The sequence below is a fragment of the Zalophus californianus genome, chromosome 1 (assembly GCF_009762305.2).
Source record: "Zalophus californianus isolate mZalCal1 chromosome 1, mZalCal1.pri.v2, whole genome shotgun sequence".
NCBI lineage: Eukaryota > Metazoa > Chordata > Mammalia > Carnivora > Otariidae > Zalophus > Zalophus californianus.
In genome coordinates this window covers 107,073,013-107,098,353 of record NC_045595.1, presented here as the reverse complement: position 1 = coordinate 107,098,353, position 25,341 = coordinate 107,073,013, and the positions used below count along the sequence as shown (strand labels likewise).

The 25,341-nt window shown below is 39.1% G+C and overlaps 1 protein-coding gene and 1 pseudogene across 17 annotated transcripts in view; one reads left to right on the top strand and one right to left on the bottom strand.

The window, feature by feature from the left end:
- Positions 1-661: 661 nt before the first annotated feature.
- Positions 662-10,704, top strand: LOC113915976 (annotated as a pseudogene).
- A 9,439-nt stretch (positions 10,705-20,143) lies between these two features.
- Positions 20,144-25,341, bottom strand: part of MBNL1 (muscleblind like splicing regulator 1) — a 201,540-nt gene continuing 196,342 nt past the window's right edge. For all 17 annotated transcript variants that reach the window (XM_027584022.2, XM_027584005.2, XM_027584004.2 and 14 more), the window contains one exon: positions 20,144-23,567. The gene's annotated coding sequence lies outside the window, so the exon portion shown is untranslated. The remainder of the gene's footprint in view (positions 23,568-25,341) is intronic.

The window sequence follows — 25,341 nt, the reverse complement described above, 5'->3', positions numbered from 1 at the left end:
CTATCTTGCTCAGTGAAGGGGCATCAGAAAGGGAGGAGCGATAGAAGGGAACTTCAGAGCTTTTTGATTCAATCTACCATCAGAGCTTAAGACAGAATAATTTAGGAAGTGACCGGTTATCTGCCAGAACTAGTTTTTCCTCCTTCCACCCAGCTCCAGACCAGATAAAGCTCTTATAAATTCGGGGACAGAACTGAGAGTATTTCAACATTGGTGGTTCTCTGTCTTGCTTCCCACCTTCACCCCACAGTGTATCTGGGAGGGCCTTAGCATAGCAGTAGAACTCCTCAGAACAACTTGAGGATGATTCAAGAACTGAGAAGACCTGTGAATCACCAGTACCTCTGGATTCTGGTGACTGCCAGCCTTGTTGAGGTCCTCCCACCAAATGGTGTGAAAACTAGGTTCAAGAAACCCGTTGAGTGGTGTTAGAAACACAAATTGTAGCTTCTCAGCACCACAGAGGGGTGTGCGAGAGCAGCCAAGACTACTCAACGTCCAAGGGGAAGGCTCCAGAAGTTGGATGAGAGAGGAATCGATTAATATAAGACTGGCATTGGTTCCTTCAGCCGAGATTAGGAGTTCTGTAGCAGCAGATGTGTGCAGAACTGTCCGGGGCAGTGGCTGGTTGTGAATGTGGTAAGCACAGAAGATGGCCAGCATGGACCGGACCGTGAAAGCTCAATCACAAAATTGACTCTATTTCTTTGGGAGTGATTAGAATCATGTGGGTTTTGTTTTTACTGTTGTTTACAGCAAGCACAACGAGAGCTTTTGTATAAAGAAAATATCTTTGCAGGGAAAATAAAGGTATATTTTTGCGCACATGCTATTCCTGGAAGGTTGTTGGTGCCAGGTGAGAGAAGCCAGGAATCTTATCCAGATCTTTTGACCCAGAGCCAAGGGCAGGAAAATTAAGTAAATCCCGTGTTTTCTACCCCAAATTATACCAATTTTCAGAACTTAGGCTCCCAATAATTTAACTCCTGTAATGTATTCTTCTATATCCTCCACGTTGAAATATTTCATCTACCAAACAAGACACATTTGTCAAGTGATAATTAATCCATATTTCAAATTTTAAACCAAGGGATATATAGCTTCTTATCAGCTTGAGTCGATTGGATCCTTCCAGGGCCAATGGAATTTATCTGGGGTAACAGCTTTAGTCTTATCATGGCAGAGGACAGGTTGTTTCCTCCTGGAAAATTACTGAACTCCTAAAATCCCAAGCACTGAGTAGTTAATATTAGTTCCCATTTTGAATGTGAAGGGATGGCATAAGGTGCATGAAGAGTGCGCAACTCATTCAAGTTCATATGGCTAGGAGATGGTATGTGGCCAAAAAGAGGCCCTGTAAAGAGGATAGATTACTGCAATCATGAGTAATTAAAATTTAACTCTAAGAAAATAAGAATTCAAGGGTGTGCTTAAAACTTTGTTAGAGCTATCTTACTGACCCAAATATACATCAAATAAGCTAAGAGGTAGGAAAACTACTGGGAAATGGTTGTTGGGAATATTCTTAATTATTTAACTCACTGCTCCTTACATAATATCTTGTGTGACAAAATTTCTCTTTGGTAAAAACTTGGCTTTCTTTGAGAGACTGATATGTTTCTCTCTCTTTTTAAGACTTGAATTTTTTAAAGCAGTTTTGGGTTCACAACAAAATTGAGAGAAAGGTACAGAGATTCCCATATACTCTCTGCCCACACATGCATGGCCTCCCCCATTATCAATATCATTTACCAGAATGGTATACATTTGTTACCATGGATGAACCCACAATGATACATCACAATCACCAAAGTCCATAGATTATTTGAGGGTTCACTCTTGATGTTGTATATTCTTTCGGTTTAGACAAATGTACTATGGCATGTACCTATCATTTAGATATTATACAGAGTATTTTCACTGCTCTAAAAACATCCTCTGTGCTCAACTTATTCATCCTTCCCCCACGGTCCACCCCTGGAAACCACTGAACTTCCTACTGTCTTCATAATTTTGCCTTTTCCATAATATCATGTACTGGAATCATATAGTACGTAGCCTTTTCAGATTGGCTTCTTTTGAGTTCTTATATATTTTGGATAACAGACCTTTATCAAATGTGTCTTTTGTAAATATTTTCTCCCAGTCTGTGGCTTGTCTTCCATCCCTTGGCATTGTCTTTCACTGAGCAGGAGGTTTTGTTTTTGTTTTAAGATTTATTTATTTATTTTAGAAAGAGAGAGAGAGCAAATTCCGCAAACAGATCAAACATTGGTGAACTACTGGGGCGGGAACAGAGGGAGAGGGAGAGAGAGCCTTAAGCAGACTCTGCGCTGAGTGAGGAGCCCAACACGGGGCTCCATCTCACGACCCTGAGATCATGACCTGAGCTGAAACCAAGAGTTGGATGTTTAACCGACTGAGCCACCCAGGTGACCCTCACTGAGCAGAAGTTTTTAATTTTAGTGAAGTCCAGCTTCCCAATTATTTCTTTCATGGCTCATGTCTTTGGTGTTTTATCTAAAAAGTCATTGCCATACCCAAGGTTATCTAGGTTTATCTTTTAGGGGTGTTAGAGTTTTGTACTTTTATTTACCTTTATGATTTATTTTTAGTTAATTTTTGTGAAGGGTGTAAGTTCTGTGTCTAGATTCTTTTTTTTTTTTTTGCATGTAGATGTCCAGTTGTTCCAGCACCACTTGTTGAAGAGACTATCTTTGCTCCAAGACCACTTGACGATATTTATGTGGGCCTATTTCTGGGCTCTCTATACTCTTCCATTGATCTATTTGTCTATTCTTTTGCCAGTACCACGCCATCTTGATTACTGTAGCTTTATACCAAGTCTCGAAATTGGATAGCATCAGTTGTCCAACTTTGTCCTTCTCCTTCAATATTGTGTTGGCTACTCTGGGACGTTTGTTTCTTCATAAAACTTCAGAATCGGGTTGTCAATATATGTTTCTCTTTTCATGTGAATAATTCAACTCAGTCAGTCTTCTCACTTTGGTTGCCTGAAAAAATCAGTGTTAGATATATCTGCTCAGTCACTGGAATTCTGTTCACCCTTACAGTTGGAAAATTTGATTTTCTTCTTTAAGTCTTGTTTCCCCCCTTTATGTTTAATTTCATTTTTGAATCATATTACTTGGATAAAGTAAATATGGACATGGACCCAACAGTCCACCCAAATTTACTAAGCCCCATCACTCACCTGCCTCACAGAGATGGAGATCTAGTCAATAAACCTGGGAGCTATGGATATGATTCCCATTCTCTCCTTCAACCAATGCATTTCATTCTTAGTTATGACTTATGAAAGGAGTCACTATTCTTCACAAGACAGGAGGGAAGGCAGACTGCTGGTGATCAGACTTTCAAGTAGGATGTTGGCTTCCAGGCTCATGTTGACAAAGTCCTCAATAACCCTGATTTTCTCTGGAAAGTGCTTAGGCATTGTTGTTGCATTGAAGAGATTTCTCACATTCTGTTCTTTACGCCTGTCTTTTTCTTGGTGTGTTCTTGAATCTGAGTTGGTCCTTCAATGATAGCATGTGAATTTGATCCAAAACCACACAGCAAGACAACAGAAACAGACAACTGTTTAAAATGCCTGTTTTGATAAGTTCTCTTTCATAAAGGACAAAGCAAATTCCGCAAACAGATCAAACATTGGTGAACTACTCGTTTAAAAAAAAATGATTGGTTCACTTATTTTCCCAATTATAATCTGAGTGACTCTACTCAGTGTCCACCTTATTATATATTTGTTCATTACTACTAATGAGATAAAATAGCTACCAATAATAGTTAACATTTTGAATACTTACTATGCACCATACACTGTACTTAGTACTTTATATTTATTTCACTTAGATTTCTTAACCATCCTAGAGAGTCTTGATGTCATCTTTATCTCCTTTTCAAATGAAGAAACTTATGCACAAGAATATTACATTTTTTTCCTGTATCATAACCTAATAATTGGAAAGCAAGAATTTGAATCTAGGTAGACTCTAAACTCTGTGTCCTTAACCACTTTTTAAGTGGTCTTTAATCCCAAACTATTCTTTTCTTTTTTTGTGGGGGGGACAGAGGGAGAGAGAGAATCTTAAGCAGGCTCCATGACCAGCACAGAGCTCACCACAGGGCTCCATCTCACGACCCTGAGATCATGACCTGAGCTGAAATCAAGAGTCGGACACTTAATCAACTGAGCCACCCAGGGACCCTTAATCCCAAACTATTCTTAACTACTTGAATATGCTTCAAGTAGTCTCCAAAGAATCAGGACTATGACCTAAAATCACTTGTATTGAAGTTATATGCATGACCAGCATTCATTAGAATTTTTCATGTCATTTCTTCTTCCCTGAAAACCCTTCCCTGGAAAACTCATATTCATCCTTCAAGACTCCAAATGCCATCCTCAATGAAGCTTACCTCTCTCCTCCAGACAGTATCTGTTACCCTGTCTTCTGTGCTTTCTTGGTAACTTGTTCATATCTTGTGATAGAACTTACTGCCATAATTACAAATTACAAGGCTTCCTTTAAGGCAGCTAGAATATTCTGTTTCTTTGGTACCTGGTAGGTGCTAAATATATTTTTCCAAGACAAACACATTGAAATTCTTCAAGCCAAAAAATCATTATTCTGGGAAGAAGTTCTGACAGAGAAATAGATAGTGAATATACTTTTTGGAGAAAAAGGAAGAATAAATTCATACAATTTATGTGCAACTACAACAAGCTCAGTATAAAAGAGATGGAAGAATTTGTTGAAGCCATATCTATTTCTTAACTCACAGCAATATATTTCTGAAGAAAACATCCTACAGAAGAACAGAATTCTCTGACTACCTTTCCACACTGCACAAGAACTGAGGATCTGCACAGAACACTGCTCATCTTCTAGGTGAGGCCCCTGGCTTGGAGGCCTTCCTGGATCACATCAAACGCCAACACTGACATCTGCTGGAAATGCACACTGGTTTTTCTGCATTTTCTGCACTTGGTTACAAAAAGGGAAAAGAAAGTGCAAGATGAAAAGAAACTACCTAAAAACTTCCTCAGAATCCAAACCAAGAACTAACATATCAAGAAAATGTGAGCTTGAGCAATCCTGGGCATTTCTTTCATTGAGAATATAATCTTGGCAAACAATTTTTTGGTGATAAACATGGCCATAGACTTATGATTCGGAATTACTAATTCTTCTATACATAACCTTTAGCATGGCCCCCAAAATATATTTGATATTTTTTAAAAATAAAATAAGATACATGTCTCTGCAAATGGGGAATTCAATTAATTTCCACCTCACATTTTGTAAATAGCATGGTTCGTGCTCTCTGGATCATAGGAAGCACTAACTCATTTGGAGGCTTCACTTTTCATGGGTACAAAGAAGAGTTTTGACAGATGGTTTGTCACCGTGGTTTGTGTTATTCTACCTATTCTCCTAGGTTTTCTTTCTGCTGTCTCCCTTGTGATACTAGTTAGGTATTTGAGAAAGAGTCAAACCGAAGAATATACTTTCCTCCATTTGTTTATTTATAAATTTTAAGTATAATCAGATGTAACATATTTCTTTCTACATTTATTTTTCCTATTTATTGAAACTTTTTGGTAAGAGAAAAAGTTCTGTGACTCAAGGAAATTATTTTATTTTTCAAAACAAATCCCCCAAACTTGTATATTTAAAATTGTTACTGTAGAAATTAGCTCCTAGCTTCCTATCATCTGTTAAAAGATGTTCATATTTTCTTCTAAACTTTCTCCATAAGTTTTCTTTTTGAGGGACTAATGTATTTATTTTGTCCCTTTTTGTTTCTCAGTTTTTATCTCTTTATTGTAAAATGCAACAAGTAAGCAGAAAAGGTATAGGGACACCTCAGAGACACTGGGTTTTGATTCCAGAACACTGAACTAAAGCAACTATCACAATGAAGGGAGTCAAATGGATTTTTTGCTCTCCCAATGCATATAAAAGTTATGCTTACACTATAATGTAGGTTGTGAAGTATGCAATAGCATTATGTCTAAAAAAAAAGAGCAATGTATACACCTTAATTAAAAAAATACTTCTAAAAAATACTAACCATCATCTGAGCTTTCAGTGAGTCATAATCACTGACCATAGATCACTGTAACAAATACAATAATATTGAAAAAGTTTGAAATATTATGAGAATTACCAAAAAATGACATAAAGATACAAAGTGAACAAATGCTTTTGGAAAAATGGCATTGGTAGAACTGTTCCATGCAAGGTTGTCATAAATTTTCAATTTGTAAAAAAAAATAAAAAAAAGCTCAGTATCTGTGAAGCACAATAAAATGAGGTATGCCTACATCTAAAACACTAAAGCACAGCTTAATGTATTTTAATAACATGAGCGCTCATGTAACCGTCACTCAGATCAAGAAATAAAACATTGCCAACATGCTTACAAAAGCCCTGGTTGCCCCTTCTCGATTGCAATCCACACCCTTGCTTTTCCTGACATTTTAACCTCTAAGTATACATCTCTAAATACCATAGTGTTACTGGGGGGGAAGCCTGGTGTCTCAGTTGGTTAAGCGTCTGCCTTTGGCTCAAGTCATGATCCCAGAGTCTTGCTCAGCGGGGAGCCTGCTTCTCCCTCTCCCTGCCGCTCCTCCTGCTTGTGCTCTCTCTCTGTCAAATAAATAAATAAAATCTTAAAAAAAAAAAAAGAAAACATAGTGTTACTGGGATTTTAATTTTATATTGGTGGGGTCATAGTGCATGTTTTCTTCTATGTTTGGCTTCATTCAGTCAACATTCTGTAAGTTTTGTCTGTGTTGTTGCATGTGGCTATGACTTGTTTATCTTCACTGATAAATATTATTCCATTTTATGATCATATCACCATTTGTTCATACAATCTATCACTGATGGATATTCATGTCATTTCTGGTCCGCAGCTGTTTCTGGTTCTAACGCTTCCACAAGCATTCCTGGGCATGTCTTCTGGTGTATTTGCAGGCATTTCTGTTAGATATAAGGCCGAGAGTGGATTTGCTGGGCCATAGGTTATATGGCACCTCAACTTCACTTTTCATGAAGTGGTTGTGCCAATTTGTACTCTACCCAGCCATATATGAGTGTTTAGCGTACTTAGTAATACCTGATATGGTCAGACTTTTTCATTTCAGCAGATGGGGTGCATTTGTAGTAGTATCTCATTTTGTTTTTAATCTTGCATTGAATATCCTCTTTTATAAAGTACCCACGTAAGTCCATTACTCATTTTCCTAATGGATTGTCAGTCTTCTTCTTATTAATTTCTGGAATTAAAAAAAATTCTGTGTATTTGACTTTTGTTGGCCTGTCTATTCAGTTTCTTAATGTTATCTTTTGTTGAACAGAATTACTTTAATACAGTTAATTTTATAAAGTTGCATCACGTAAATGACTTCAGACTGAATGCTTTTTAAATCTGATGTTATGGAAGCAAATAGCTTCATCTTTATGAAATAATGAGGAATATATATATATATATATATATATATATATATATATATATATATATAGCTGAGGATGAGAATAAACATAAGGTCCATTGGGAACCCCTCTGTCTTCAGATACGTTTTCCCAGTTGTTAGCTGATTGTATCCACATAGATATTCCAGAACACTTAATATTCAATCTGATAAAAAGGAGTTTATCTCCATCCCTACTGTATCCACCATTCTTTCCCCATCAACTGTATTGCTTTGCACCAGTGGCCCAGAAACTTCAGTCACCCTGTGTCCTTCCTCTTTCTCTTTCCCCTCCATATTCAATCAATCACAAATCACACTTCTCTAGACTTCTATACTTCATATATTCTTTCTCATCCCTGTCGCAGCCATGAATATGCACCTCCCGGATCTCCAACTGTGTAGGAAGTGCAGTTGACTGACAATCATAGTTGCTTCCCTCCTCAATCCACCACGGCATTCGTGCCAAGGCTATGTTTCCTCCTTATGTGCTACTCCCCTCCCCTTTCTTTTTTTGGCATTGTAGAACAGTGGGAAAATAAACGTCTTTTAATTGGTACTCTTTTTTATCAATAAGTTTTTTTTAATTGAGATATAATTGACATATAACATTAGTTTCAACACAAGGATTCAATATTTGCATACAATGTAAAATGATCGCCATAACATGTCTAGTCATCACCCATCACCACACAGAATTATATATTTTTCTTGTTATAAGAACCGTTAAGGGTGCCTGGGTGGCTCAGTCATTAAGCATCTGCCTTCGGCTCAGGTCATGATCCCAGGCTCCTGGGATCGAGCCCCGCATCGGGCTCCGTGCTCTGCGGGAGGCCTGCTTCCCCCTCTCCCACTCGCGCTGCTTGTGTTCCCGCTCTCACTATCTCTGTCTCTGTCAAATAAATAAATAAAATCTTAAAAAAAAAAGAACCGTTAAGATCCATTCTCTTAACTATATCAACTCTAATCACCATGTTGTACATTGTATCCCCAAGATTTATTTATTTTATGACTGGAAGTTTTATCTTTTGACCACCTTCACTCGTTTTGCCCACCCAACTACCAATCTGTTCTCTGTATCTATGAGTTCTGTTTTGTTTTGTTTTATTTTTAGAGTCCATATATAAGTGAGATCATAAGGTATTTGTCTTTCTCTGTCTGACTTATTTCACTTAGCATAATGCCCTTGAGGTCCATAGGTCCATCTATGGTCTATGTTGTCACAAATGCAAGACTTCGTTCTTTTTTTTTTTTTTTAAGATTTTATTTATTTATTTGACAGAGAGAGACAGGGAGAGCAGGAACACAAGCAGGGGGAGTGGGAGAGGGAGAAGCAGGCTTCCCGCTGAGCGGGGAGCCCGATGTGGGACTCGATCCCAGGACCCTGGGATCATGACCTGAGCCGAAGGCAGATGCTTAACGACTGAGCCACCCAGGCGCCCAAGACTTTGTTCTTTTTTATGCCTGAATAATATTCTATTTTATCTCTCTTTCTTTATCCGTTCATCCATCTATGAACACCTTGGTTGTCTCTATGTCTTGGTCATTGTAAATAATGTTTCAGTGAACATGGGGGGTACAGATATCTTTTCAAGTTCATGTTTTCAGTTCCTTCAGATAAATACCCAGATGTAGGATTGCTATATTGTATGATAGTTCTATTTTTAAGTTTTTGAGGAAACTCCATACTGTTTCCTGCAGTGGCTGCACCAATTTGCATACCCACCAACAGTGCACAATGATTCACTTTTCTCCACATCCTCGCCAATGTTTGTTAGTCCTTATCTTTTTGATCATAGCCATTGTAACACCTGTGTGATGAGAGCTCATTGTGGCTTTGATTTGCACTTCCCTGATGACTAGTGATGTTGGGCACCTTTTCACGGACCTGTTGGCCATCTGTGTTTTCTTTGGAAACATACCTATTCGGATCCTCTGCTCATTTTTCAATCAGATTTTTTTCCCATTGATTTGTAGGGGTTCTTTATATTTTTTTGGATATGAATTAACCCTTTATCAGATAGCATCCCAACACTTGAGGACTTCAAGGAGCTGGTGAGGCTAGAAGATGCAAAGTGAAGGAGGAGGAGGAAGAGGTGGGGAAGGAGAAGGTACACCAAGAGGATAAGAGGACCTGAACCAGCTGCCACCCTTCCAGTTCCTGCGGCAGCCCCCACTGGAGGAGGCCCACCACACCCCAGCAGTAGATGGAGAGTTCCTGGAGCCTGAGCCCAAGCCCAGCTTGGCCTGGAGGAATGCCTGGACATGTAGGGGAATCCGCTATTGAGGACGAAGACGTTGGTCCCAGGCCCACCCTGCGGGAGCCGCCCAGCCAAGGGCCTCATCCCTGCAAGGGCAGACCTCACTGGAGAACCACACACAGGTTCAGGAGGAGCCAGAGCCGCTGTTAACCTGGGCTATTATAATGTCATCCAGGCCCTGGACCTCAGTGTTCAAGTCATGGATGTGGGAGAGATGTGCATGGTCACTGCTGACTCCAGGGACAGCCAAGGCCTCAGACACTGCCCTCTACAACCTATCCTGTGCCTAGAGATGACCCTGAGGATTGCATGGTTGGGCCGGACCTGGAGATGCTCACAGGCTGGAGTGTGGGGCACCGGCAAACAAAAACAAAAACAAAAAAAGGAGAGGAGCAACGTCAACCTACAGGCCAACTTGGTGCCGGCAGCCAACTCTTACTACCTCACCTTCATGGCCATCACCTCCAGCGCCAAAGCAGATGTGACATTTGAGGAAGCAGAATAGCTCCTGCAGCTCAGGGTGAAGTGTATGAAGAGCCTGGGGGCTTCGTCGCAGCTGAAGCTGGGCCACTGTTGCACCTCACTGAGCTCCTGTAGCCTTGTGCTGGAGCGCCGGCCTGGCAACATCACGGTGCTCTTCCGCAAGGTCAAGGGGCCAGCCGGGCAAGGTGAGTCCAGAGAGACCATCCCCATCCTGAGGGTGGTCTTAAAGATGGAACGTTCCACACACAGAGTCCTTTGAGCTGGTGAAGCACCCACAGCCCAGCAGAGCACGGAGACTGCCCTGTACTGGAAAACGCTGCCCCCCTCCCCAGCCCACTGCCCGTCAAATGCCCCGGCAACGGTGTCTGATCCAGCCCACGGAATTGGCCTTGGGGCACTGCAGTCGCCCTGGGAGGTGTGGCTCTCTCCGTGGTCATCGCTTCCAGGAACTAAGTGCCCATGTGGCTGCCGTCTTCTCCACACCTTGGGCCCCACCCTGTGCTCCTTAACTCCCCTAGGCTCCCTGTCCGCTGCCTTCACACGCCTAGCCCTCTCCTCTGCATCAGGGTAGCAATGTTTGGGGTTCGTGAGGCCCAGGGAGCAGGAGGGGATTGAAGCCCTGTAAGGGAAAAGCGGGGCAGGGCCAGGACCTCTTGTCCAGCCCTGAGACAGGGTGGCCCCTCATTCCTCCAGACCCAATTCCCATCCCCACCTCCCTAGGGTGGACTCAGTCGGGGCTGGTTTCAGTTTCTCCTTCCCAACAGGCCTTGAGGCAGCCCTTCCTCCCTCCGCCCCCGCTCCCCAATCCCGGTCCTAGTGCCAATCACTCCTGGCCTTCCTGCTACCGCTGACCAGGCTCCCCACCCCAGCCCACCCCCACCAAATAGTAAAATTCAGCCTCTCTCTCCCTCACACCCCCACACGCAAAATGCAGACACAAAATAGCAAAACGTGGGGCTTCTTTAATAGGCCACTTTGGCTTGGAGTCTCCGTTATCCTGGCTGAAACTTGCCTCCAGCTGTGCTGTAGTCTGAAACTCTCCTTACCCTATCGTCCTCCTGGCCCCCTTTCCCTCACCAGGTCAGGTAACAGAACAATCTGCAGGCCCTTCCCACTTTCTCCGGCTTCCTCCCCAGTATGGCCTTTTTTTTTTTTTTTTTTTTCTTTTTGCATGTTTCATCCATCTTGGCGTCTGCTTCCCAGGATGCCCTAACTGCTCGTTATCCTAATTCTGACCATCATGTGTCATCACCAAGAACTGGTTTTCCTCTTTCTAGTTTTGCCTCCACAAATCCTCTGCCAGGGGCAACCAGAATATTCCATCTGTCTACAGATGGCCTCTGAAAGTATAAACTCTTGGCTGAGACCCATGAGGGCTTTATGATCCCATTCCAGCAAATCCATCTTTCCCAGTTACCCCTCTGTGCCTTGTATTTTAGGTACATTGGTAATGACATGAATGTCCCCTACTCATTTCCTCTGTGCTTTAGCTAAGGTGGCCTCTTCTGCCTGGGATGCCCTTCCCTCCTCTTCGCCTAGATGAGACTGCTCATCTGGTTGGCATCTCTCTGGGAGAGCTTCCTGCATCACCTCAAGCTAGATTTGGTGCCCGGACCCCACCAATCACCCTGTTCCCTACGTGCTTCTAGGTCCTATAGGGTATGGCTTTGTACCTTTTTTCCCACCTGAACTATGATCTCCATCGGGGCAGGAGCGGTGCCTTGTTGCAATTCCATAAGCACACGCTTAGCCCAGAGCAGTCATTCAATAAATATTTGTTTTTCAGTTGAAAGTGTTAGACTCTAGTAATTCGTTAATTTACTATCTTTAATAGCTCTCAGAAGACAAAATAATTGATTAGTTTGTTCAAGGGTTTTGCAATAATGAGAGGACAAGTTGTTTGTACTTTGGAAGTTAACAGGATAGAGCAATGACTGCCCAGGGTTTTCTTCCTTTCAGGATTATGGGAACCTCCACCCACAAGGTCAGCAAAAGAAGAAAAATAATAACAAATGAGGAGCAATCCATTTTCCTTTGATAACAACGCTGGGGGAAAAATTAAAATGTTAGTACTAATGATAAAATGGAGGTTGAAATTTTGTGGTGATCTAGTTTACTCATTGAACCCTAAATATTCGTATTTGAAGTAAGACTAGTAAATAAATCCGGTCTTTGGAGTTTTTTTTTTTTAATGCAATAAGGTAAGCATTTTAATACTTTCTTTTAAGTCTATTTCAAAATATTGTAACCATTTACCCAAGTACGTGGTGGGGATGCACTTGATATTGGCAAATCAGATAATTTAAAAAGATACGCACATTCTGCCAAAGCATCAATCAATTCAGGTTAAAGACCCAGTATTATCAGATTTTGTGGGTCCAAAACTCAGGTGATCATTACATCGTTGACTTAACAAACTTAAGGTTTAGATATTGTGCAACTACGGAAGGCAAATAGTGTTTTCTTTATCATATCAGCATGATAAAGCTTTTAGAAAGTTGCATGACATGGGAAAGCTGTAAAGTTGGGAAAGTTTGTGTTCCATAGACTCATCATCTTCTGACTCTTTCTTCTCCATTGCTCCTTAGGAATCAGGGATCTTTCTTTCTCTTTTCCATAGCAGTTTGCATAGTCTTCTAGGATTTAAGTTCTCGGTTTGAATTGTGACTATTTGTTGACATCTATCTTTCCAACTCTTCTTTGTGTTCTTTGAGCATGAAAACTGATTCAGATTAAATGTATTGTTGTCAATGTCTACCACAGTGCATGGCACAGATTAGCATTCTCTAAATTCTTACAGAAGAGAGAATGGGGGAAAAAAGGTGAAGACAGGGTGGGAGAGAGAGATGGAGAGAGAGAGGAAAGAAAGAAATGAATCTAAGTCATTTTCCCATGAAGTCTCCTAAAGCATTTAAATCTCATTAACTATAAAATGGAAAATTTCATCTCTTATTCAGGGGTTGTTAGTTAGCACTGAACGGGTGGGGAAATTGTCTGTAGGGAAATGGAGGGGCTTCCCAGACCCTTTCAAGTCACATCAGATGAAATAATAGTTCAATACACTTTTTCATAGGAGGGTTCTGCTGGGAGCCAAGGAGCCGAAAATAATGATCAAGCTCCGAGCCTTGTGAAATAATATAAAGGGGACAGGAAGGAAGGAAAAGAAACCAACTAATTAGAACAAGGTAAATATATTAAAAAGCATTCAGACTGTAGGTGTATATTCTGTACAAATCAATTTCTGCTGCAATTCTTAGAATTTGTTCACAGATAAGTGGCTTATGTTCCTCCTATGCTCCGCTGTTGATGCTAATTAACACAGGCTTGAGGTGCCTGGGAAAAGGAATATATAAATAAAAACAGTTCAGCAGATGATAGGGAAAGACATTTGCATGCAAGGCAACAGACTTTCACTCTCAGACTTAGAAATCTTTTAAAGGATGCAAAAATACTGTAAAGGTTTGTTCTCTCACCACAGACTCCTTATAAGAATATGTTCATAAGGTATATCACACATACCAGAATATCCTTTCCTACATTCTCCTCTCCATAGATAATGAGTTTGGTAATCACAGTTTTTATTCAAGAAGGGAGGGAAGTTTAATTAAACACATTCTAAATTACTCTATTTAGTGGTACGGTGAAGGAGGTTCAGAGTAGGTTGTGGGATTGGAAACACCAGTCCTTTTCTCCAGACTATTTTTCAAAAAACGGAAGACCTTGAGATTCCATCAATGTTTCTGGATTCTCAGTGGTTGCATTGTTTTCGTGGCCTGAAAAGCAGAGTTCAAGAGAATGCTCCTGATCTGCATTTTCAACTGAAGCTAGGAGATAGATTTAATTAAGATTCAAGTAAACAAACATTCAGCCAGGGCCTACTAAATACAAAACTTGGTGCTAAGCACTGAGTGCCCTTCAGAGATGAGTAACACTGGTTCCTCCCTCCTAGGAAGAGAGGGGGAGAAGATTTGTAAATCTTCCTTGGGGAGATTCAGATTCGTAAATAATAAACCTGCAATATCAGGAAGAATAAAAGAAGTATGAAAACAGAGCTAAGCGCAATAAGCCCTGAGAAAATAGAACGAGAAATAATGAATGCCCCCTTCATGGTGTCAGGAAGGAAGAAGAGAATGCTTCTGGATGCAGTGGCATTTCATGTAGCAGAAAGGAAATGAGTCAGCATTCAGCAGGAGATATGTCTGGAAAGGTTCGCCACCAAGGTCATGTTACGCCTCCTTTGCTTCATTCAGGTCTGCTCAGATGCCCCCTCCTTGGAGAGCAGCACCGTGTCCTCATCTCCCTGGTGAATGTAGTTACCCTGCTGGCAGATTTTCCTGGAAGTTCCTGTCTTTGAACTTTCCAAAGACAGCTGTCTTTTTCAATAAAATTGTAATTTATATTAACCAATTTTGATCAATTGGAGTATCTTTTGAAGGGCAGGAGGGCGAGGAGATAACTACCTAAATAAATTAATTGATTGATTTAAAACAGAAAATTGTGCTGTAAATAAAATGTAAATCGGGAAAGATATAATCACAGAAACCAGTTACAGTTTTAGAGAATTGTGACCAAAGATTATACTAAGAGGGGTTTTATTAATACCCTTTTACCATTCTTCCCTAAAACAACATACATATTTTACTGAGTTGGCAAGATATTTTACATAATTTTCAATTAACAGTGGTAGGTGAAGTGCATGTTTTCTAAGACGTTAATATTCTGGATTTGGCAAACTGAGTCACTTAAATGGGTGGATGGTCTAAGAAACAAGGTAAATGATTCAAAGTAAAAAATAAAGGAAAAATATCAGAAGTGATTTAAATAAAAAGCAACACACTTACTAAAACAATTAGAAATTCTAAAACCCAGAAAATTTAAAAAGCCTCCTATAATCCTACCGCTAAAATTACTTTTTAATTACATTTAATTACTAATATGTAATTAAATCATTTTTTAAAAATGGTTTTTAAATACATAACACTCTATAATATTTTACTTAGTCATTTTCTAACTACTGAAACCAAGACTGTTCTTGGGTTTTGCCATTATAAAAACTGCTACAATTAACACGCTTAATCATACATAGTTTTCAATATTCAGATTACTTCTTAAGGATAAAATGAGTTGGGTAATGAGTCGGGTAGTCAGATTATTACACTCAAAAAGAGAGTAATTTTCATTTAATGTTATTTTAAATTACTTTGTGATACAGTTAGAGGGCTTGAGACAGTTGTGGGAGGTAGAAAGTAATAGATCAGTGTGTATTCAGTATTCTATACATTTTATTTTAGTCTTCGCACGGAGAGCTTGTTGCCATTCAATCTTGTATCTCAGAGCCTAGCACAGTGCCTGGCACATAGTTAGATTCTAACTACAGTGTGTGTTTATAGAGCTTGAGTGCTAATTTAAGCATCTAAAATAAACCTATGATAAAATATGATGTGGAAAGATTATTTTGGTAAATATAATAAATATTTTAAATATTTAAGGCACATGTTTATGATGATTAATGCATCCATTCTGTTACTGGCTCTTAAGCACAATTTAAATACAGGAAAATTCAAATAATTAAGCTTACATATGTCTAAACTATCACTTTCAAACTGACATGGTTTAGGTATGATCCATGGTCACATCGTGCTGGAAAATGAAGTACAAATTTTCAGAATGAGTCAAAAAGTCCTTGATTCTATTTTTGAAATGTTCACTACATGTGCAGCAATGAGCAGGAGCTGTGGTAAATTGGAAGATAAAGTTTCACTATTTAACAGGAAAGTTAGAACTATGGATAACACAAATAGTTACAGTGTATGGCCCCAGGCTCCTTGCAAAGGGAAGTGTAACCTAAGAACTAGGACCGAAAGGTAAAGATCATGTAAAATAATCTACAAAATGGCTAATAATAAAATAGCAATCATAGGTAACATGTATCAAGTGCTTGCTATATGTCAGGCACTGTTCTAAGCTCTCTATGTGTATTAACTCAGGAGTTGCCTCCACAGCAATTAAATCAGGGGTCTAGGGGTATGGACCCAGCATCAATACTTTTTAAAGATCTGCCAGATAATTCCAAACTGTAGCAGAGTCTGGGAACCACTCAAGGATCCCGCAAGGTAAATATTCTTGTTACGGTTCCTTACTAAGGTGGAAACTGAGTCACAGGGAGGTAAAGGAATGCAAAGGGTTGAAAAGCTGAGATGAATCCAGGTGGTCTGGTTCCAGAGCCCTTCGTCTTGACCACTGCAGAGGCTCCCCAGTGCTTTACTGCCATTTCTAATGCATAACTTTGATTTTTATGAATTTAAGGAAATTTTCAACACACACCTTAAAAATAATCATTTTAGGGGGTTATGATCTATTCATACGCAGTTTGTTTACTACCAGCATGTGTGATACGGTCTCCCTGGGTACTACCTATCTTTACCATGAAAAAGGTTGTGCCCCAATTCCTTAACCTCCTCCCACCCCCAGATGTTTTTGCTACTTATATTTATCTTTAGAGTCCACCAAAGTCCACATCTGGGAATTGGTTGCACTTGTGAAAAAAAGGGGCCGAGGGGTCAAGCAAAGTAGAGCATACACTGAGGTTCTTTCTGTTCCTGAGACCCCATTCAGGTCCCAGGTTTTGACTGTTAGACGCCAACTACTATGGCTTCTTTTGTTCAGCCTCTGCTGCAGGCTTAAAGTTCCTCTTTCATCCTCAATCTAAAGTCATGTTACATTATGGGACTTCGGCGGGGGGGTCCTAGGTTTTCTGCTTAGCTTTGCTACTCTCACTCTATGACTTCAGGCAAGAGGCATATAATTTCTTCCAGACTAGCGTAATGTGTGCCATTCTAAGTGGACTCTGGAGATCTGCTTGGTTAAGTTTTTGGTTCTCTGGCACTTCATTGCTCTAACTTTAAGTTCAAGTATGTACTCCTACAGAACGCTCACTTATTTCCAGACCTTCAGAGTCACCATGACTGCTGATTTCTAAGTCCACTGTGAACTTGGGCGTTCTTCTGTGAACATCTCCTGTCTGCAGGGGCAAGCGTGGTCATAGCTATCCTTGTCCAAGCAACTGCCTTTCAGTTATAACTTGGGGGGTACGACTCAGTACTTAATCCCCCCAGAGCTGTGTATGTAGGGCCAGATCAGCTTTAATAAACTAGGCACTTGGGCCTGAGGAATCGCACAGATGTGGGACCCTCCTATGGAGAACAAGTTTTCTTCCATGGCTCTTTTTTTATGTCCTAGGAGATGTATTCATGGCCATGGCCCCATGGTTGCATTAGCTAAAATTTCCCTCTAGCGAAACTGCACGTTTTACGGTGGAATCACGCAAGCCCACCGAAAGCTGGAGTATAAGCCCCGCCACTGAGCTCTAAGTTCCAAGGTCAAGGATTCCACATTCCAGGCTCTGCCAAGAGGCAAATGGGACTGAGAGTGGCAGTTAGAATTTACATAAGAACCTGAAGGCTTCCAGCCACCATGAATAAACCTCATGGTTTGTTATCTGTTGAAAAAGAAATCCCACCCTTTGTCATTATGAAACCCAAATACGGCGAAAGAAACTGATCACTCCTGCTTCAGTAAATCGTTTCTGAAAGACCTTATCAGGCCACTAATAGTAACATTTTTTCTGCATTCTAACCTGCCCCTGCTGTTTTTTCCTAAAATGGTAAATTCAGGGGGCAGGCTATATTTTGTTCTATTTCCCAACCTTTAATTAGCAAAAGAAAAAAAATACATGAACAAAGGAAAAGCTCATGCAACAAAAAGGGAGAGAACTGGGGGTCAGATTCCTCAGATTCCTCTGACAAAGGGGTCAGCCCTGCGTTTGGTTGCCTGGAACCCTTGGCAGGGGCGGGGGTTAGACAGGGCAGCTGAGGATGACAAGTGTCCAGGGCAAGTACTGACGACTTTGAGGAAGCTTGACAGTAGGGCTTGGGACAAGGAGAGTTCCCGAGCCCCAGGCCCAGTTCAGGCCTGGCACACATCTGGATTCTGTTCCGGGGGTTCAGAGCACACACAGCCCTGGGAGAAACCTACAGTCCAACCCCCAAAAAATTTGGAGGGGAAGCTGTGGCCCAGTGTGGCCTCACACAGCCACACTCTGAAGGAAGCTGCAGATTTACCACCCACCCCAAGTGCTGCTGGGGCCAAGGCCCCTTCTAGAGATGGCTGGGACCAACCATGGCAAGAATGATGAGCTGGAGGCTGGCCCAATGCCAGCAAATGGCATAGCGCCACTTTAAAGCCATTTCAGTGAGACCAAATGTTGTTCTGACAGATCAAGAGTACCTAAAACAAATCGCTCGACATTTAATCAGTTTCACATTTTTGGACCTCTCCATGATGTTAATACAGTAGACTTGAAACATTTAAAGCAGATACCTCCTAGGCTTTCAACACACTATTTTCTCCAAAACATGAGTACCTCAAGTCTTAAAGTGACTGCCTCAGACTCATTAGAGAATGGAGTAAAAACAAGTAGAAAAATCACAAAATCTTGTTGCTGTGTCCCACAGTTTTGTTGACTTGTTAAGTGACTATTTCCTGTGTGAAGGAAGCTACTGTTCAAAGTGTGCCTCAGCGACATTATACATTGCTACGTTTCACTGACCTCCAGGGTAATTCCAAAGTGTAAACTTTGTGAGTGTCAAGGGTCTGTAATGAAAGAATAGCTCTAGCAAATGATTTTGCTCCCCAGGTTAAGAAACGAAGGACTTCTAAGACAGGGTCCCATCCTGTGAGCTGAGGACCCCTAGTGGTCGCCGTAGTAATAGCTCCTTCTGAAGAGTAAGCGTTGCCTGGAAAATGAGTTAAGTATCTAAAACACCATTTTTCTGTTGTGATTAATATAATACAGCATCATTTAAAGTACTGAAAATGTTAAAACGGCTGTTCATTACTGTCATTCTTTTTCAATTAAAAGATACCCAAAATACTATGACTAACTGGAGAGAGTCGGATGTTTTGATGTTATTCAAGATCACAAACGCCTGTTTGGATACTCATCTCCAGGACAGTTACTCAGTTTTTGGTAAGTGGCATCTCAGATAGTTGGGTCCACTGAGAATAACAGAAATGTGCTATAGAACTCAAACAGTAACAGAATTGTATTAATTATAAATAATACACTTACTTTCATTGCAGTAAGTTTCAGGAAAAAAAAGCACTGATCTACAAAGGGGAATTTGCAGCCTTTGGCCAAATACGAAGTGGAAATCACATAAAACAGCACTAAAGAAACAAATGAGCAAATTTCTTCACATGGGAACTTTGGCTTTCACTGGCTATTAGTGGAAATTGCAAAATGCAAAGCTCTATGGGATACTAGACCCTCACTTCAAATTTTTAATTCATTGTTTAAAAACTTCACACACACACACACACACACACACACACACACACACATACACACACACAGTTACGGCATGGCCTTGCTCAGCTGTATATGTGTAACCCCCTTTATCCCTCTGAATCAATCATTATTTCATTATTGAAGTATTCTCGTAGATTGCCTGATTTTCCAGGGTTAGTCTCTTGGGGAATTCAAACCAAAAAAAAAAAAAAAATTCTTTAATAGAAAAACAGTGCTCTGGAATTGATGAGAGAATTTTTTCCACTTACAGTTTCCCTCCCCTATACTCAAAATAATATCAGACAGTACTTAAGGTATCAGGGGAGGGGAGGGCAAGAGTTTTCAGAAAATACTGGGCAATACATTGCGATTCAGATTCTCACTCCTGGTACCAAAGGATAGTTAGTGAAAAAAATAGCGAACGCCTTCCTCACGATTGGTTAAAACCAGATGATGAATTTTCATATCAATATGTTTCTAAAGACAGGCATGAATGCTTGAAACGCGCAAAAATAATTTACTCTTCAGTCTCAGATACACAAATATACTTAAGAAAGAGAAGTTTTATTAGGGCAATTTCACTTTATTTTTCCATACAGCAAAGTCAACTACTGCAGTAATAATAAAATAAGCATAAAACAAATTGCAGCCCAAGACAAAATACATAATTTTAAGCAACTACAAGCAGAAAGTAAGTTGTGATTACATAATAGTAAAACCAAGCACATCTGTCCTTTCAGCAGATGAAAGCGGGAGGGTTGCTGATAAGTGCAGCATGATAACCAGCTGGAGTGAAGGCTGGATACACAAATTCATTAAACAAGTGCCCATTATCACATTTGCTTTTTTGAGTGCTTCTGAGTTGAAAATTAAAACCGTGAAATTTGAACTGTTTTACTTTTCACCTGCTGAAAGAACAGGATCCTACGGCAATTAAGAAACAATCACATAACCATGGCTACGGTGTACTGTTTGGTTTGCCTGCTTATGGTTTAAATTTTGTGAAAGTCAATACTTGTTTTGAAGATTTCTTTTTTTTGTGTGTGTGAACAATAAACCACTGAAATTGGCAGAAACTGATTTGTATAATATATGTCCTTAGTATAGTTCTTTCTCTCTTGTTGTTGTTTTTTTTCGTTGAAGTTTTAAACATGCAGTAGTTTTGAAAAATGTACGGAATATCTGATCCATGATTTCACCTTAATGGTTGAAGTACCTGCTATTTTTGGTAATGATCTTCAGGCAGATTTGGCCCAATGGAGTTTTTGTCAGTCATGAGATCTCGGAAGGATGGCATATCTTTCCAGCTGAAAAAATCCTGGCAAACTACAAGCTGTCCACAATAAAGCAAAGCAACATGTTTGAAGGGATATGGAGTGCTAACTCTGTGCCACTTTTGCAAGCAATTTTGCTCAGTCTGTCATTTTATTAGCCTTAACAAAACTCCTTGTAATTATAGACGTTTTTATTCAAAATAAGATCTTACTATTATACAGGTTTCTCTCTTTTGACTATATACAGAAGTGCAAAAAGTCAACCTTCTCTCTAGACGTTCCAACATGCTAAATTGCAGCATAATCAACCCTCAAGAGTTTGCACACACGCTATAATTCTCATTACGTAAACTTTGAGTATTTGGATTATCAACAAAAAGTCCCTTGTTCTATTTATTGATTATGCAGCTTATTTATAACAAGGCCTGATATTCAGGGATTTCAAAAATATTAAACAATACTTTAACATTTGAAATGGATACAGTAGAAAATAAATTTTATTCTAATATCTAGGATCTAGATCTTCTTATAATAACTAATTACAAACAAAATAAATCATCAAAATATTACTCAATTGTCTGCCAGGATTGTTGCGATAGCAACAACTTAACTTCTTACTTAGCAATGATTATATATTTATAAGATATCCATATAAAAGATCTTTGTTCTTTTAATGAAAACTAGACAAGAACTAACAATGACTGACATTCTTACACTTTAATATTAAATCAGTAAAATATAAATCATTTAGTTAACAATAATACGAATATTTGTATGACACTACATGTAATTCAAAACTGAGTATGTTATGAAGGAAAAACTACTTTAATTTTTTTTGTATTTTGAAAAATTCATCGGTAAAATCTAATAAAACAATAGTCTATAAACTGAAATGTATTCCATTGTTAATAGAAAATGAAATCTAATAAATGTAGGAAATGAAAAACTACATTTTAACAAGAAAAATAAGTAATATTCTATAATGTAACTAACTACAATAACATGTGAAGTCACCATTACTCTCTTAACATGATTGAAATTACATTGGTATGGGTTCCAACCCGTAATGTAATAATCTAAGGCTTTAATAGATGTACAGTACAATCAGTAAAATCAACACATCAGTCTTATATTAGAAAGCATCTCTCTCAAGCATAAAAACTTGCAGTAAACTTGGAAGTATGGAAAGTTCTATAACCGAACTTTCACTTCTCCCATTCCATACTATAACTACCAGTGACCTAGCCCCTACTTCAGCAATTTTTAGAACTGCTGAACAGAGCAAAAATATCCTTTACTAGCTGCAACATCCAAACCACAAAAAAAAAGGAATTCCTTTGGATGAATCCATTCTTAAAAACTGAATGCACATCTATTTTTTTTTTAATTTTGTAAAAGGCTTTCTAAGGCTATAAGCAGTTAATCAGAACAAAACAAAACAAAACAAATCACATATAAAATTCACCCATGTACTTAACCCACCCAATTACTAGGTTAATTAAACATTTCCCATTTTCATATTTTGGTTTATCATGCATCTGATGACAGTGCTGCTTTCCTCTTTGTTTAGAGTCACTATTTTAAATGTGACTGTGATGAAGCGTTTAAGCAAATGTGAAACCATTTTTGCAAAGCATTTATAGTCTTTTGACTTTTGACAGAGCTATAAATAGAAGCAAAATAATTTCCTCAAACGTTTTTTTTCGTTATCGTGTCTCAGAAATGGCATATCCCTTTTGAATAACATGTTATACAGTATAGTATGCAGAAATATTACACTACAATGCATTAAAATAATTTTATATATATATCTATTATATATATCTCCAGTATGTGTGAGTTTATCTGTATTGAGAGAGTTTGTGTTGTGCTGTCTATTGTTACTGCAGAGTTAAATTGGCCATTTCTGAGACAGCTTTGGTTTCAAAAAAAAAGAAAAAAAAAAGAATGGTGCCCTTTGACTGATTAGTACTAGCAGATAAGCAACAAAATGTGGCTCTGAAAACAATAACACTGAAGAAATAATACTCTAATTTGATATACAGTCTATGGCACTTCATGAGAATCCTTAACAACATGGTACTTAAAGCCATGATGTGCTTTAAAAGATACACAGTTGTGGTTTTGCTTGGCACATTCATCTCTGTCAGATCCCTCCCTCACCGCATCTTAAAATCTATTACATTAAAAATATTACTCTCAAACAAAAATGACTGTGCATGCACGCTCTCATCTATAATGGCAATTTTAAATACAAGGTGCACCTTTGTTATTTGTAAACCTTGAAAGAAATAAACTTATTTTTAAAAAATTATATCTTGGTCTACAGACGTACCAATACATAATAGAATCATGGTTACACCACAGTCTGTCTTTTCAAGATGGCATGAATATATAGGAAACTAATTAGGTATGCATATTTTAATGCATAACTGTGCTAGAAAAGAAAGATGATGTTGTTCTTTTAGACAGGAATATCACCTCAGCACAAATATCAATTAAATGTACAAAGTGTATAGGCAACAGTGTGCAGTGGATTTCCATGGTGTCTCTTCTTCTGGTTAACATGCAATATGTGGATGTCTTGTGGCTGAGGGGTTTTTGTGTGTGTTGCTTGACGGTATATACAATATGGCTAATGACCTCGTCCTTTACTCTAACCAAGCACACTGTCCTTTCCTCTTTAGTATGATCTACAAGGGAAGAAGAGAGAAGCTTTGTTAAAATAGACAATAAAGCAGTTTCCAATATATACTGAATATGAAAATTGTATTTCTTGATTTCAAGTGTAAATACACGTATGTCATTCTAGCTTCATATAAAAACAAAAAACACTTCACAAGTACAAGTGGACCTAAATTTACATGTCTAAGAGAATAACAGGACATGTACAACTTAATAAAATTGTGGGCTTTGCTCAAATATTACCCAATACTGAGTTAAAAGTATAAAATATACTTGCAGAATCAAGGGGCAGAATGTAGTAGAGCTCTTTTTGAGTGCCGTCATTGGGGGGCAGAATTTAAGCTCACTTTAATTCGTCTCTTTTATGGTTTAATAGGTTTCAAGAGTAATCATCTGGTCCTACAAAATTAAAATCCATGCAACAATAAGTCCTATTAAACATGACTCATCATATTTGGGTGCTTCACTAGCACAGTACATGTTTGGGGGAAAAATTATACTTTTAAGTAACTGTTTTGGATAAAGTTTGGGATTTTTCTCCCCCCAAAGCCAGGAAAAATAAAAATCTCTTACGCTCCTGACAAATTAAGGTGGAAGAGATATTAGAGTGTACTTGTGAATGAACAGTTCCAGTTTTTACATGAACTTTGTTCTCATCAGAGGATCTTTAAATATTAAAAGTATGCTTTAGAATACAATCTTGCAAATGAAAGAAGTCACCATTTTGCTACACTCAATAACCAGTTTAATTATTGCAACTACTCATGAAAATGAGCAATCATTTGATAAATAAACAGAACATTAAGACTCTAAGCTTCAAAACAGACAAATCCACTGGTTTGCTAATTGATGAACTTATGGCCACTTGGTATCATTTTTTTTCAACCTGGATTATGGCTCAGAACTAAACATAGTTACATATATACATTCCAAACATACCCAATTGACTACAAAAGCTTAAAGTCGATCTTTTTTAAAACATGTCAAAAGGAGAACTTTTCTTCCAAACCTACATACTACAAATAATGTGCTTATTCAAAAATGTGGCTCTTGTTCAGGATAATTTATTATCAGATTATTGAGAAAGCTTTTGAAGTAGACAAAAATCATGTTCAATAATTTAATTCATGATCGCAGCATGTCTTTGGTAGTACTTCTTGGACTGCTCTCAAACTGTGTCTATCTTCTTCTCCTGCATGGGCTCAACCTTTGTCCGGTTATTGCTGTGGATTATGATCACAAGGGCCTCGGAACTGGTTCTCCGCCACCATCTTCTCCCTCACACACACCGTCCGTTCTTTGGAAAGGCCCTCACTCCTCCCTTCCCTCTACAGCAACTGCCATTGCTCCAATTCACTTATTTGCTGACTCTGCTGGAAAAAGTTGCTCCTTCATCTTTGCTCCAGGAGAAATTTGTTCAAAGCTCTCGTATTTTAAAGATTTATTTATTTATTTATTTGACAGAGAGAGACACAGCGAGAGAGGGAACACAAGCAGCGGGAGTGGGAGAGGGAGAAGCAGGCTTCCCGCCAAGCAGGGAGCCCGATGAGAGGCTCAATCCCAGGACCCTGGGATCATGACCTGAGCCAAAGGCAGACGCTTAATGACTGAGCCACCCAGGCGCCCCAAAGCTCTCGTATTTTAACATAGTGTGCTGAAATTTCCATCTTTATCTCATTGTCTATTCACTTTATCTCATTGACATGGTAGCACATAGTAATACATAGCAGCACGAGAAAATCATTTGTAAGTGTGTTCATGAACAGATACATGGAGGGAAGC